We start from the raw sequence: 17900 nt of genomic DNA, 5'->3' as shown, positions 1-17900 counted from the left end.
AATACCTACTAAGTACTAAGTTTTATAAATAATAAGTAAAACAAATAATAGTTACTTTATTGTTCTATACCGTTGATTTTACAACGAAACTGTTCAGTTAGGTAAACAATATAAACTAAAAAAACTAATAATAATATGTAAATGATCATTCTGAAATTTTATGGTGTGACCTGAGCCAATACCTGAACTATTGCGTTTTTAAATCCCTGTGAAAATGAAAAAATAGTAGTAAAGAAAAAGTTTTGGTCCCATATCCGAGCTATTGCGTTTTTGAATTCCTAATGAATGAAAACATTTGTATTACCACTATTTCTTTTTTAATATTTCTGAAAGCTACGTGGTGATATTAGGATAAGTTATTAGTTACTGAGTTGTTGTTGTTTGTGTCTGTGAACATCAAAACTATTTTGTTTGTTTTTATTTAAATACCACTTTATCAAGTACTGAAAGATAAAACTTAACAGAAATACTTATTATTTTAAACATTAATACTGTATCACTCGATCGTTCAGATGAGTTGTAAAACAACAAATCATTCTTAAAATGTTTAAAATATTTAAAATAATTTAAACTCGTATAAAATACTATTAGAATAAATATAAATAAAATTTTCAACATTTAACTACTTATTCTAATCTTAGGGCCGAGTTTGAACGCCTCGTGCCACACAATCGGTCTGAACTTGAGTTTGTCTGCAATTTCAAACATCCGGGACATGTAGACGTTGACCAGGTCCTCAGTGAAGTCGATCTTGTGTTTGTACATGTACCTCTGTATTTATCATTTTGTACTTCTGTCAACTTTACAAGTTTTAAATATAAAACATTTGTTTATACTTACATCTCTGTATTTCCCAGTAAGTAATTCTGCTAAATTATTATCATAAACAACTTGTTTGTATATGACCCTTTTTATTTCTCTGCTTGTACTCCTATGACTTGATAAATAAAAATTAAATAAGTTATATATATTTATATATAAATAAATAAATAAATATATATATGTGTGTGCTTCCCTGTTTGTACTGCTGTGAAATAAAATATTATTAAAATATTATTGTAAGTATTCTTTCGTAATATTTATTCTCTATTCCAATTTAAACCATTGTCACTTATTAGTTAATTATTTATAATCATCCTGTAATCATGAAACAAGTTAGAAAAAAAAACTAAAAAAAAATATTTTACTTATTTGTAGTAAAATTATACATATATTCATTTTGACACACAAAAAAAAACGATAGTATTTCTTTTAACTCAAAATATCTAGTTTAAAAAATTCCCCTAACAAGCAACTAACCAACATGAGTGGTCAACTTATTACCCGCTTACGTGGATGCAGTTATCGGGGAAAACCCCTTTCACGGAAGTGAGAAACTGCTCCATGAACTCGTAAGTTGCATCCCGCGTCGGATTGAACGTTTAGGTGGTTGGCTGAATAGGAGCAGAATTTAAAGTCAGTTAACTTGATAATTTATTAATGTAAAAAAGTTTCAATTCAAAAACTAATAGTTTGTGTTTCAAAGTTTGTGTCGTTTTTGTAGAAAAAAAATTATAAAACGGACCTCAGTTTAAAGGGGTGGACTGTGAAGATGAAAATTATTTTTTTAAATAAAATGCTAATTAAAAAACGTTTTGTGCAATTTTTTTTGAAAGCTATCAGAATTTGAAATGAAAAATTTTTGTAAAAAAGCTATTATTTTTATAGAAAAAGATCTACGGTAAAGTGTTGTAAAAGAGAAAACCTTTAAAGTTGAATTGAAAAAACATTAAAGTAATTAATAAAAAAAATTTTAGAGTTCTCTCTCTACCATAAAAAAATTCTAATCGATTGTGACGTCAACAAAAAACAATTCAAACATTCTATATTTAGCAATAATAAACGTAAGGCAAAATAATCTTCAAATTTTTATTATTTCAGCCAACTTAATCTTTCGATGATTTTACAACAGGAGTCGAAAGGCTTTTCTTACTCGCAAGCAATATTTATCAGAAAATTGCGCGCAGGCCGCTCTATTTAGGAAAAAATCTTTGAGGGCCCCGGATATATAAAAATGAACATAGTAATTACTAGAACAATACTATTTTAAACTTAAAATTATATTGAAATAAGCAATAGAATAGCACCTTAAAAGAGTACTTATTAAACTAAAAGCCTAGTTGTAAGTTTTCATTGCAAAACCTTTTATCTTTATTTTGTTTAAAAGTATGCTTTCAGCTAAAAAGTACCTCGCGGGCGCATATTTGCCGACCCCTATTTCATAAATTACTAACTATTAAGCAACGTATTACTATATTTATGAACTCAACTAACAGTTGCTGTTGCAAGGGGTCAACAAATCCGGATGGCTCCTGCCCCACGACAGGGTGTGACCAGGGGTATCGAACTCGGGAATTACCCTGATGCCGCGCAGTGACGCGTAACCGACTATTTCTCTGACGTCATCTCGACCTTGCAGACAATTGTTTTTTGTATAATTGTTATTATAATTATTGTTTACTATATATCATTATAACTTTTGTATAATTGTTATAAAAAATCATACAATGGGTTGCAATTTCCCATTCAGTTTTTAAAAGTTCTTGTTTGCATATCTTATACTACGGTGTCTAACAAATGATTTATATTATACTTATAATCAAAATAACTATAATTCAAGACATTATTTTTGTGATTTATATTAGCTTTTATTACCACAAACTAAATGTTAAATAGACAATATTTTTTTGAAAGCATATATAAATGCGTGATTTTTTTTTTTGTTCATAAGTTCTCAATCCTAAAAAAATCTTTAAATTTTATCTATCAAACAAATAAATAAAAAATACTATGATTCTTGGCTTACACTCAAATCTTGTTTTAAATAAATACACGTTATTTCTCTGCATACTAAGCAACATGTTTTGAAATATGAACCACGAATTCGGTTGCAAATTTTTGGAAAATCTATCTTAATCATTCAAAATGCAGTGTAGTAATGTTCACTGCTGATTTATAGGTAAAAAAGTAACTTGATGTCTAAGTATTAAAAAATTATCTTTAAACATGAATGTAAATTAAATAACAATTTTTCTAAATTGCATTTTAAGAGACAAACGTTTCTTATTGATAAAACAAAAATTTCAACAGTTTTTTATTCTTAAAAATTTATTGAGCTTTATCGCTCAATCTTTTTTATTCTAAAATATTTTTTTTTGTAGCTGTAATTGCAAATAGTTCTAGTGGTAGATGTATTCTTTGGAGTGTAAAACTTTTCTTCAAGTAAAATTAAGCATACACTTTGATTAAAAGTCGTAGTTTAGAAGTTTTAGTATAACTTTTAATATTTCTGCTTGTTTTTTAAATCCCATTTTTATTTTGCAAGTGTTTCATTGTACTTTTATTACAAACCTAACAAAATACTTTTTTTTTAGATTACAATTTACACAAAAAAAATTAATCAAAGTTTACATATTGTGTTTAATAAATGCTTCTTATAAAAATTGATAAAATAAAACTGTTATCATTTTTAAGATTTATTTATCTAAATGTATAAGTAAACATCTAACCTTAAGTTTATGAACAGATTTTCTATGAACTAGTAATATCTTTAACACTTTGTAAAAAGTAAACTGTAAAATTAAATTCATAAAAATTTTGAAATATTTTTACTTGTAGTTATTTAAGAAAGTAAGTTAGTACTTCTGTATTAACTGAAGTTTAAATACAAAACAAAAGAAAAGCTTATCTAACTTTTCTTCAAGTACTTACAGATAGTTGTTTTGCAATCAAGTTAATTTATTTTTTTTATTAAACGATAACACCAACTTAATATATTGTGTAGTTTAAAAGACACATAACTAAAAGTTTATTAAACAAACGTAAAACTAACCAACAGAATTATCTAAGTTAAAAACAAACATTAAAATGTTAAATAAGCACATAATTTTAGTTGAGTAAGAAAAGCTAATCAATGATACAAAACAATATACTGAATCGTAAATAAAAGATACATTAACTTAACCAACTCAATAAAAAATATTAAAACTATTAATTGAAACTGTTTAACATTTCAGAAGAAAATAAATTTTTAACTTTTTTTTTAATGAACTTAGTTAAGTGCTATTTCGTATAGTTTTTACAACCTATACTAAAACTTAAAAATACTTGAAATATTATAAAAAATTTAAAAGTCTTAATTAGATTAACAAATGACACATAATAAACTAAAAGTAATACATTCTTATGTATTTATTTTATTTGCAAATAAAAAACACTAAATTTTACTTATGCAGATTATTAAAAACAAAACAATACTTATTTTTTATAGTAATTAATAACACTTGTTCTGCAAAAATAAGTCATAGTTTGTTTTCTTATAGCTTCATAAGTGGAGAACTATCTATAATTTATTTAAAGCAAGTTACAATTTTATAATAAAATTAATGTCAACCAAAAATCTATCGAAATATATAAATAAATAGATTTGATCAATATTAAACTATTATTTTCTTAATTTACTACATCATAGATATTAGAAGCAGTTTGAATAATATTCTTGTGTTGAGAGTTTTAGAACGTTTTAAATTTTTTTTATTGTCAGTTTTTTCTGTGATTTAAACTAAATATTTATAAAAAAAACTAAAACAGTTTTAAAAATATAACAGTTGCACTTCGACAAGAATAAAGTTTTCAATGGTTTTAGGGTTGTAAGTATTCACATATAAAACTTCTTGGAGTCGAACCTTGCCAGTTATATATTACGTTCCAATAAGCATTATACACTGCATAATTTTTTGAAGCACCGTAAATCGGATAGCCAGGCTGCCAACTGTTTATTGGGAACTTCACAGCTTGACCATCCCCAATTCTTCTGAAAATTGAAAAGTCGTCAGGATCCCGTCTTATTCCAGTGTGGTAATAGGTGTGTCTGAGTCCATGCTTATTCACAAGTTCCCTGAACATAAATTTCACAGTTAAATTTGTTTAAATAATTCTATCAAAAATATAAAGAAATCTCGTAAATTAAAAGTTACGTGCTTCTTAAACAAAATAATTTGATAAAAGATTATATAAAACTAACATTAAAATAGTAAGTTAAATCACATTTGCTTTGTATTTTTCATAAGTTTTCGTCAATATTTTTAGTTGTAACTGTTTTTAGTTTAATGTGGTTATTTAGTAATAACAAATATTTAAAGCTAACAAATCACTAAAAAGTGTTTTAAATAATTAACAATCAACCTTCTTCCTTCAATAGTGAAAAGTCTTTCATCGTACTGAATAAGATCCCCATTAAATTCTCTTATACAATATGCTCTAGCTTCGGTCCAGTTTAAAGCTTGATATACAGTTTTAAACATGTATGCTGTGATAATGATTAAATTTATAAAAAGAATTGTACGCGTAAAATTCTTTTATAAATTATATTAAAACTCCAATAATTTTTTTTTCTACGTCAAAATTAAACGTTTATTAACAGATAGTTAACCAAATTTCAGCTATACTTTCTTTTTATTGAAATAAATAGAGCTTTAAAATAATATGTTAACAAAATAACTTTGCCATCAAAAAGTATTGTAAAAATATTTTATTTATTTTTTTTAGATTTTAGATAAGGTAGAAGTATTTTAAAAACTGAAAAATTATGCTACACTATTATTAAATTATAATAAAACACATTTTTAAATTAAGTTATTATTTTAATCAAAATGTTTTAAGTAAATTAGCTCGTTTAAATTTGATCAAATTATAAACTTAAGTAATTAGTTATATATAAATAGTTATTATGTATATAATATTTTCGCTAATAGTTATTGTTATTAAATAGTAGTTTTTTAACCTGTTTTTACGACTTCTGAAGTAGTAGTAGGTTTTATTTCTACTTCAGTAGTTGCTGTTTTAGTAGTTGTTAGTCTTGAAAATGATTTTTCAAAGTTGGTTGTGTTACGAGTTGATAATTCAGTAGTTTGAAATTTTACTATCTCAGAAGATGGTGGTGAATATTCACAAATAAAATAATTTTTATTTGTTTCTTGATAGTTGCCTACTTTATTATAAATACTATAATAGTATAAATAACTATAAGAATCTACGTTTCTCGGATATCTAGGCCGCCAGCTGTTTAATGGGAACGTCACAGCTTGGCCATCACCAGATCTTCTAAAAATTGAAAAGTCGTCAGGATCCCGTCTAATTCCAATGTGGTATAATGTGTATCTGAATCCATACTTATTCACAATTTCCCTAAAAATATTTTTTTTTCACAATTGTATTACTTTCAATAATTTTATTATAAATATAATTAAAAAAAAAAACTTATAAATTAAAAGTTATGTGCTTCTTCATCGAAAATATTAAAAACGAAATTGAATGGGAGTATTAATAATAATACTAAGTTAAAACACTTTTGCTATGTGTTTCTTAAGGAACTTTTGTCTACATTTTTTGTTCATTGTGCTTTTTTATTGATGATCAAAATTAAAAGCTAACAAACAACTCAATTTTTTTTCTAAATAATCAACACGTACCTTCTACCTTCCATTGTGAAAAGTCTTTCATCGTACTGAATAAGATCTCCATTAAATTCTTTTTTACAATATGCTCTAGCTTCGGTCCAGTTCAACATTTCATACACAGCTTCGTGTATGTATTCTGTGATAATTATCAGGTTTAGGAACTATTATGCATGTGTACATAGTTTTTCTAAACTATGTTAACAAAGTTATAGCTTTTTGTTGTTTTTTGATTTTTTGTTACGTAATAAATATTTTCTTGACTGAAAAAATAACCTACTAATACTATTTATAATATATTATAATCATTCTTTTTTAACTCTATAATAAAAAAAATTAAAACTCTATATTAGTGGCAATTTTTTCGAATTTTTATGTTGTATTTAATTGTTTAAGATATATATAACTATTAACTAAGCTTAAACAGAAAGTTGGTGTACTATAAGAGAGTTTGCGCAAAAATAATTAAAGATATTTTTTTTCAAAATATGAAATGTAAGAAGATTGTAATAGTTGTAGAACAGTTTTGTATAACTACAATTAAACAATTATTAATTACCGGTTTTTTTATGAGCTACAAAAGCTTAGATTTAGTTGCTTATGTTTAATTTATATAAAGCTTAATCATAATCAGAACACAAAGTATTAAATTTTTAGATTTTTTAATTTAACTAGTATATTTTTAACCTTTCTTAACAATTCGTGAAGGAGTTGTAGTTAAAAATTCAATTTCTGTAGTTGCTGGTTTTGTAGATATGAATCTGGGAGCTATTTCTTCAACAGTTGTTGTTTTAGAATTTGGTGATTCAGTAGTTGTTTCTTTAACAGTTGTTGTTTTAGAATTTGGTGGTTCAGTAGTTGTTTCTTCAACAGTTGTTGTTTTAGAGTTTGGTAATTGAGTAGTTGTTTCTTCAATAGTTGTAAGTTCAGGAGTTGCTTTCTGAAAAGTTGTTAATTCAGGATTTGTAAATTTAAGATTTGTCTTTTCGGTAGTTGTTAGCACAGGAGTAGTGTTTGGAAATGTTAACATCTCAGAAGTTGGTTGTTGACTTGTTTCTGTTTTGGTGGTTGTACATTCAATTGATAGTTTTCCTAATTTACTTTTGCTTTCAACAGCTTGTACTGAAGCTTGAAAACCGCTTCTGTTCACAGTGCAGTCGGATCTAAAAATTATATAAACTTGTTTACACTCGACCACAAGTTGCTTTGCAGTGTTTACTTGATCGACAATTTCTTCATCTCCGTTATCATAAATCTTATACACGTCAATTGTGTCAAGATCAACTTCAATATCTACATAGTTGAAATTCAACTTTAAGAAAAAGCCTTCGTGAGTTCTTATTATCCATCTGTGCTTCGCCAAGTCAGGGTAATTCTTTTCGCCAAAGTTTGCTGAGCTTACTTGAACATTCAAGTTAGTTGGATCAAGAGAATAGAGGTCAACCACAGATAGAATTTGATTGTTCTGTTTTGTTGTTAGCTTATCTTTATTTTTAGTCACTTTGTAGTTAATTGAGTAACTCATATTATTTGAACTTCTTAATATCGATTTCGTCGATGAACTTTGAACTTCACTATATGTTTCGTCATCTACAGCAAAATGTTATATTTTAAAAATAAGGCTAGTGTTAAATTGCTTAATATCTACACTAAACACTTTTTTAAACAAAATGTAAAAGATTTCAGTATGTTATTTTTTCCTTTTTGTTTGTTTCGCATTTTATTGTACTGCGTGTTATAAATCACTTTATAACAATAAACATATTTTTCTATTTGTTCATCAATAGAATTTAAAGCCTTGTTAATATTAGGGTTTGAAATAGAATTATCGAGTATTAACTTATCTAGTTTTCTAATGTAGCATTGTTAAGTTTAAGTTCATAGAGCGCGTAGGTTTTTAGAACTTTGTACTAAGTATTTTAGCTTAAACTTTTTACATTGTAATTGTCAATTATACAGTTAACAATAATTTTAAACCACTTAAATAATTTAATGTATATAAAACAGTTTAAGTACTTAAATTAAGCATATTTTCACAAAAGAAACTGCTAAAATATTTTTAATAAAACTATATATAAAAGCAAATATGTAATTGTGAAACTTTTTTTAAAATAAAACCATAATTATATGAAAGATGACAATAATAATATTCTTGCATGAAGAAAACATTTATTTGTTGTTTTTTTAATACTTTATATAGTATAGATTCAGTAACTAAATGCTTACATTACTATTAATGACAAAAAGAACAAACAGCTTTATTTTTGTGAATAATATAATAACTTTTGTCTTAGTCTAAAACAATGTTTGCTTAACACCTTTATTAAAAAAAAGAATAAAAAGGTTTGAAAAAGTTTTTGAAAATTAAGTTTAACGTATTTTACCTATAAACGTAGTACCATTAAATGGCATATGGGCAGCTTTAACTTCTGAACTGTTCATGTTACTATTTCCAACTAGCACCGAGTTACTTGACAACAAATAATCTTTTTCAGGCAAATAAAAAGTAACACCAACGTATTCTGAGTATTCACCATTGTTTGATATTTGTAAAACCATTTTGTTTATATTTTTATCATTTGTTTGGCTCTGTGTGAAAAATTTTAAAAACTAATGTAAAAATAAATTAATTTTAAAATTACTGCTAGAAGTTTGTGTAATTTAAACTAAACTTACTTCGATTAAACGATTAGTATAAAAACTCATTATTGTTATAATTAATTTAATTTATCTAATTAAATTTTAGTAGAATTTGTTTATACAAAGAATTTATTGAATATTTTTTAGAGTTTTTAAAGTTAATTTTCATTTCTTCATAAAAATTATTAGTTTTTAGCTTAATTATTAAGTAAGATAATAAAAAAGAAGTTTTTCAACATTTTTTACGAAGTACTTTTTTATCTAAAATGATAGAAACTTTGTTTAACTAGACTTCCTTAGTATTCTAAAGTCAAAGTTTTACTTTGTAAAAATATTGTTGAGTTAATTAAAAATTAATTTATAGTAAAATAGTCAAACCAGTTCTTGAGAGTATTCGTCAACCGAAAATGTTTCATCGTTTTCTGAAGATTCAACATCGATCTGAATAAAAAAACAATACTATTTAATTATCAAAAATTACTAAAACTAATTTCATAGATTCTGAAGATTCTAGACAAAGTTAAATATATCATACTTAATAATTTTTGAAATGCAAACATACCAGATCAAAGTATTCTTCCGTCAATGGTTCTGCTTCACTGATTTTCATTGCACTAGTCATGTTTGCGTTAAAAACCACAAATAAAAAGACGATCAATATCTTCATAGTAACTTTGAAACTTAAACTTTTCATACTTATATACTCTATGATTTTTTTGTTAAACGCAAGCTTTTTTAATGTTTAAGTTTTATTTTATTCATTGTTAAACTCAGTCACCTCGAAAAATTAGCTTTTTGCGTTTTTACTTGAATATGTTAATAAAAAATACTTTCAAAACAACTTTATCACCTATATAATAAAATAAAGCAACTTTTGAATAAGCTTTACGTTATTCATAAATGTTTCTACCAAAATAAAAAGTAAAATGTACAAACATTCGACAACCTATTTGTTAAAACCCCGTGCTTTTTATTCCTTAGTCTTTGAACTGTTATTATGTTTGCAAAAAGTTTTTCTTTTATACTTTTTAATACGGCAACCATATTTCTCCTTTTGAAAACAGAAAAACATCATCAGATGTTAAAACGTCATCAATCACTAAGTAACCTTTACTAATTGCAGTAAAGAATTTTCTTTGATTTTAAAAATTGTTGTATAAAACAATTAAGTTTGAAGTTGCGTAAATTTTTGTTGCATAACAACTTTTAGCTATGAATAGAAAACTAGAACGTAGTTAAAACTAATTACTCAACTCATTAACGTCAAATAATTTTTCTGATTTTTTTAAGTTAAAATTGAAAATTATACAGGTGACTCGTCGATACTTAAATACTTACCATTTAACATTTAATTATCATTTTTAGCTGTACAAATAGTTTTCAGCTGTAAGTTAAAAGTAAATTACTATCAAGATAGTTACTTAAAAAAAAACTTTGTTTAAATTACTTACGCAGATACATTTAATTTTACAGATTTAAGGTATTCTTTATAGCGTTAATTCAGTTATGGTGTTTTAAAAAAGTTTTATATTTTAATGTTTGCAATTGTTTTTACAAAAAAAAAACCGTCATATATTTTGTAAAATTTCTTAAAAAAACTTAGCTTTGCAATGTAATTATATGACCGTAGGAAAATACTAAAAAAAATAGATAATTTCAGTTGTACACATTTGGTTAAATAATATATTCTGACTTTATTCTTAATTTCTGGTTATTTAAAAAAAAAAAGACAAACAATTACAAAATTGGGTTAAGCAATAATTATTTGGGAAATATATTTACAAGTTAGAAATGTTTTTTATACTTTAACCATGTAAACTTTTTGAATTATCAGAAATTTTTAGCATAAATACTAAAAGTGAAGTTTTACTTTTGTTTTTATAAAAATTTTAAATAGTGTTAACTTTTTGACAATTTTAAAAGATTTTAAAAAAAAGTAGCTTGATACTTGCAATAAGTTACATTGTAAACATACTACAGAAATAGGTTTTTAAAAGCTCATAATAATCGTTTCTGGTTTTTTGATGAATTAGTAGCATTTGAATAAAATTGAAACTAAAAAACGATACATCGCAAATTAATAGTTTGTTAGTATTATTGGTACTAATTGAAAAAATTATTTTTTTTCATATTTAGAATTATTATATGCAAAATCTTAAATAAATTAAAACAGAATAAAAAGCTATAACATAGTTCGAAAATTTAGATTAACTACATTGACTAAAACATTTTTAAAAGTTTTTTATACTTGTTTTTTTGTTTTAATTTTACAATTATATCAAGTATTCGAAAAAATAATTATAAACATTACTTAAAATTTCAGAAAAATTTAAGGTTTCAAATATATATTTTACATAATTTTTAACTTTAAAAGTAAATGTTTACCGTAATTTATAAAATACTATCGAAATTTATTCAAATACATTTTAGTTATTTTTGCCTTTAGAGTTATTTTTATTTAACTTTTGGATTATACTTTTACTTATTAAAGTATACTTATGACAAGCATATTTTTCTAGGTAATGATTTAGCTGTTTTGAGTAAAACCATATTATTAAAGTAAACGTTGATAGAAACAGGTATTTTAAAATTTTCGAATAATTAATGAAAGAATAAAACGTAAAAATTAATTTAATTTTTGACGTTTATAAAAAATGCTTATATTAATTCCATAACAATAAATGTATTTTGTTTGAAGATTATAATTTAAAAATAAATTAAAAAGCTTTGTGACATTTGAGAAAAGTAATTAATATGGAAGTTATAAAATATTTGTTAAAACAACAAGCACTCTTTAATTTACTAGCTATAATTATCTTTACAAGTTTGTTTTATAAATAAACCATGTGTTAAGTACCTAAAACGTTTTATGTACATTAAATCAGTATACTTGTAGAAAACATCAAAAAATGATAAGTACTTCATAATGTTTTTTTAAGGTTATTAATTACAGTTCAATCATAAAATGTAACGGATGAATAAGTAAGAATTTTACAAAATTTACTAAATTTAGTTTTCTCTTAAACCCCGAAACATTTTTTAAATACATTATAAATTAGACTATTAAATGTATGTGGCCCTTTGAGTAAACGGCTTATTAAATAATCACAAAAAAAAATATAAAAATCGTATATATATATATATATATATATATACATACATACGATCTATTAAATAAACTATAAAAGCTGTAGTATTTATATTTAACAACAATCATTACTTGTAACTTAAAAGAAAAAAATCTCGTAAAATTAAACTATTTGAAGAAAACTTTAGTCGTGTAATGAACTTGTTGAAAATTGTCTATAGAAACAGTTGATAAAACTAAGTTTTATTTTGACGAAAATATATTAAGTAGTTAAAATGTAAATAAACTGGTTAAAAATACTAAATACAAAGAAGCTCATAAACAGCACAATGGTTTAAAATAAACCTATGTCAGAGTTTTTTTTTGGAAGAATCTGAAAAACTAATAAAACAAAACTAAAAACTTTAATATTTTAAAGCACTTATTAAATTACGCTCGATTAAAGATCTTTAAATTTGGAAACTCATATCAAATTAGATTTATTTAACACTAACTATTTCTTAGTGTAAAAAAAATACATAAATTAGTTTTTTTTACCTAAAACATTTGAATATTTAAGTTTTGTGTACAAATTCAAAATTGAAATCTAATTGTAGCAATCATCTACAGAACAACTATAGTGCAGGTTGTAAAGTTGATAATTGTAGTTTATATTTAAATTTCACTATTTTCTTTTTTAACTTTTAATTCATAGAAAGTGTTGCAACAAAATTTTGCTTAAATTTATTTATACTCTTTGTGCATGCTTTAAATTTATTTAAAAAATAGAAAAAAAAACTTTTTTCATGAACTTTTAGTCATTTTGCTCATAAAAAAACCGTTTTATAAATGTAGCAAAAGATTTTGATTAAAGTATAGTTTAAAAAGAAGTCATTTTTTATCAAAGAACTAAAGTTCTTCAAATTTTAAGTTTTTATCAAAAGAAAAAAGTTGTTGACAAAACTTAAAGCTGAATTTTTTTTTTTAATTATGAAATTTAGTTATGCACATTTTATTCTACATTATTATTTTATATTTTTATATATTACCTACTTTAATTTTATAGAACATATAAATAATACTTTTTTTATAACACTAATATAACACAGTAAAGCGTTTTTTAAAGCAACTTAATTATTTTCATGTTTTATACAAGTTCAAGAAGTCGACACGTATGAAAAAGCGCTAAAACACATTAAAAAATATATTTGTAATTAAGCATAAAATTTACACGTTGTTTTACTTATTTTATAAATAAACTTTTTTGGTAATTTATGTTTCGTTTATGAATTTTATGTCAAGAAAAAAGCAATTCATTAACTATGGATACATTAAACTGTTTTTTTTTAATCAAAAAGTTATCATAAATGTATTTTATTATAAAACTATTAGTTTTAACAAATTAATATACTCTTTCTGCGGTTTATTAAAATAAACAGTCTCTTAAATAATGTATTTACGCAAAAACAGTTAAACCAGGCTAACATGTATTTAGATAGAAAGTTATTTGATTTTCATTATAGTCAACAAATGACGGCTGTAGTTTTTATTTTCTGATATCTGAGAAGTTAAAATTGAAATAGTCGTGAATTAACTTGTCAATTATCAAATTGCTGTTTTTAAGTTATAGTGGTTTAAGCTTTTTAAATTTACAAAATAAGATGTTTTATTAACCGTTATTACAACCGAAATTAAATATTTGTATTAAAAGCTTACTGTTTTACAATAATGTTAATTAAGTTTATATACTATTAAAACAAGTTTTATTCTGTACACAGCGCTACCAAGCGATTGAAAATTAACTAATTTAGTTTGTTTTAAAAAAATGATTTTTTGTTTGCATTCTAAGTGAGTAAAGTTAATAATGTAATTAGCTTACGTTAGAAAAAATGTTAAATTTAAAAAAAATTGTTTAAGTATTCGAAAATTTAGGTTTTTCTATAAAACTTGTTTATAAATTTAACTCCAAGGCCTAAGGTTTACGTTTTATAACTAAAAGCCGATAATGTAGAGCTCAAAATATTTGTTGACATTGAATATTCGTTGATTTAAAAAACTATTAGAGTTCAGTTTAGTCTTTTCAAATAGTTATTTAATTTTTTCATAGGATGAAAAATTAATTTCTTATTTATTCAATAGCCGTTCACGAAAAACAAATCAAGATTTTTATTCAGAATTTTCAATAGAATAAGTTGTTTTAAGGATTTAAAGTACTTATTGCTACTAAATGTGTTTTAAGTTGTTAAGAACACAAAAAATATCTTCAAACGATCAAAAGAAATCTTTATTTTTAAAATGCTCAAGTTTTACTTTAAAATTCTTAAAAATGAAAGTACTTATTTTATCAATAGCAAAATTACGTTTTTCTATTTTTTACTGTATAAGTATCCTAAATTAACTTACAAAGAAAACTTATGTTAACTACTTTAATAATTTACAACAAGCTTTAGTGTATTACATTTATATAATATTTTTTTTATAATTTATTCGTAGCTTTTACGGACAATATTAAAATTAATAACCTGAACTTATAATTTAAACCTTACCATATTATATTGTAAATAAAACAATAAAAAACGATATAACAAGTTTATTTTTAAATTTTTGTTTCTTATAAAAATATTTTTAAATATAATTGTTTTATAAAACTTATTTAACTGCATTTTTATAAGGTTGAATTTATTTTTATAAGGGAAAATGTATTAGTAAAAAAATGCAGTATTAAAATACTGAAAGTCTATATAAGCTGTTTAAGCAGAGATTATAGTTAACAAACAATTAAATTATATAGATTAGTATTAGTTGAGATAAAATAATTACATAGACAAATTTAGATAAAATTATAACAAATAAACAAAATAAATGTATAGAATTATAAATAATTTAATGCTTCATGTCTGTAATATAACTTTAAACACAAATGCTAAAATTTTAATGTTTTTTTATTATATAAAGTTTTATTGTTTTAATAAAATTTTATACTTAATTGATTAGAGAATGACTGAAAACACAATCATTAGATCTAATAAACTTTAATATTTCATTTAATAACTTAATTTATTTCATTTAACAATATTATCAACGTATAATTTATCTAAAACAGGGGTCGGCAAACTGCGGCCCGCAAAGGGTAAATCTGCGGTCCGCGAGCAAGTTTACTTTTTGAATTGAATGCGGCCCGCGAAAGAAAAATATGTGGCCCGCGAGCATTTAAAAGTGGCCCGCTGAGCAATAATATTTTTAAGTAAAAATTTTTGAATTTTTATTTAGTTTTATTAATTTCGTTTTTCCCTGTATAACTTTAAAAAAAATAATAAAAGACTTTACTACTTTGGCTTAAAAGTGTCAAAAATACAAACTAGCATTCGAATAGTATTTATTTCACAGTTTCATAGCAACTTTTTCTTACAACAGCAAGTTATTATCTGAAACAGAGTGTAATGAGTGCTTGGATTTAGTAAGTTAAATATATAATACTTTTTTAGTAAATAAACTAAATGCAGATAATTTTTATTATGTACAATAATAATTACTTTACAAACTAATTATTTAGTTTAACATGTTTTATACCTTTGTTTCTCTTATGGATGTTTTATAACTATATGTTATATTTAAGTGTACACAAACACATTAAAAATGCATAATGATTGCAACTTAGGATTGTTATATTTTGGTTTCGACACATTTTAATTTTTAAGAATTTTTCTGTGCTTCTTAAATTAATTCCTATGCACACAAATGTACTCAGTTAGATTAATTTAAGTTTAAAAACAATGTATTAAAGTTTCTATAAGTAATGTCTAAGTGCGTACAGACACACTTAAAATAATATTTATGACATAAACTAAAATAGTTTTTGTTAGGTACATGTTTTCAGTTTTCAAACAATACTTTTTGGCAAATTTTTGTTTCTTTTGGCATTTTTTTGCGTTTTTTAATAAATTATAGTACTCCATAGTTTACAAAAAAATAATTTCAATCAAGCTATTGCACGTAAACTTTAGTTGTAAATGTGCGCTACACTTTAACAAAATACTTTTTTGTGAAAATTTTATAGGATCAAAACTTATTTTCTAATAATTGAAGGTTAGAAAGTCGTGTAGAAAATTCGTTTGATAAGTTTTTAATTACATTAAAAAAGTCAAAATTTGTTTTTAGTTTGATTATATTAAAAGTTGTGGAATTTTGTGTAGTTTTTTTTCTTAAACCCGTATAGTCTTTACTTTATTTTAAATGTCATAATAATGTACTATATCTCATATAAAAACTTATTTTTTTCCTTGTGATACCATGTTAGGTATTTAAGTTGCGATTTAAGAAATACTAGAAATGCTTAAAATAGTATCAAGTTTTTATCTTTAAAACTAGTATTATTTATATTTTTACTTATAAGAAAAGATACAGTTTCATGTCTTAACTCATAGACTCGTTATAACATCAAAGCAAAACTTAACCAAAGAACAAGCCAAAAATAAACTAGATCAAAGTATTGACTTTTCGTTTTTCTACTACTTTTTGAATTTGTCGGTGTTAAAGTTTGTTTGACAAAATTGTTTTCACTACTTAAATTGTTGATTTCATAATTTTTTAAGCTTGTTGTCTTCGCTCATAATGTTTCCTGGTTTATTACTAAATAAAGTTATTTGATAAACAACATAAGTCCAAGATCTGGTTAAAAAAAATCATATTGCCATCATGTACCTAGCAATAATTGCAGTAGCAACATTGTTTACAAAAACTTTAAATCAATACCCATAATACTGGTGCATTGCGGCTTTGCTATTAAAATTTCTTTAACTATTGTTGTGCTTTGCATTGGAATTAAATCTAGAAATTCTTCTAAATTTTCAAAGTTAGTAAAAACACCTCTTATAAGAATTCTCAGATGAGCAGTATCTGTTGCATAAGTGCTCTCATCTTCACAGATTGATTAAAGTCCTATTTTGATTTTTATGGCTTTAGTGTCTTCGGACATTTTCTAAACACACATTGTTGTTGTTGTTGTTGTTGTTGTTGTTGAATAAACAAATAAATTTTTTACTACCGCCAAACGTTTTCTTTTAAAAAAGTTTTCAGTTTTTTACGGTGTCTCCTTTTTAGTAAATAATTTTGCTACTTTATAACTTGCCTTAGCAGTTTTTTTTTCTGATCATTCTGTAATTACAAGAAGATAATCATGTGTTTTGTTGAAACTTACTTAGATATGTTTTTTTGTTTATCGCAATAACTCCTAACTAACGTTTTTAATTCTTATTGCTTGTTTTAAATTTCACATTTACTCTTTGTAAACGCAATACTTTATTGCAGATAAAGAATTGCTATAATGCTCAATAAAAAAATAGCTTTTCTACTTCATTAATGGCTTAATAAATTTTATCCTTTAGTTTAAAAACTTTTAGAAAGTTAATAGTCTGTTCAAGCTAACTTATAATATATATTTTTAAATATATTTGATTAATAGATGATAATTTTTTTTATCTCTTTATTTTGTGAACTTTATTCTAAGCAGTGTTGCCAAACAAACAGGCTAGTTTAAAAATTTGAAAAACTGCGATTAGGTTAAACCTGTTTAAGACATTTTTTAAAACTCAGTTTTGTGTAAAACTTTTATATTTGAATAAATCTTCGAATTCTCATAACAGGTTTTATGACTGTAGTATAGTTAATTAATTATTATTTTTTCTAGCCTACTTGCTCAT

Source organism: Thalia democratica, chromosome 7, assembly GCF_965202585.1.
Source record: "Thalia democratica chromosome 7, ktThaDemo2.hap1.1, whole genome shotgun sequence".
NCBI classification, from domain to species: domain Eukaryota; kingdom Metazoa; phylum Chordata; class Thaliacea; order Salpida; family Salpidae; genus Thalia; species Thalia democratica.
This window is presented reverse-complemented; position numbering follows the sequence as displayed.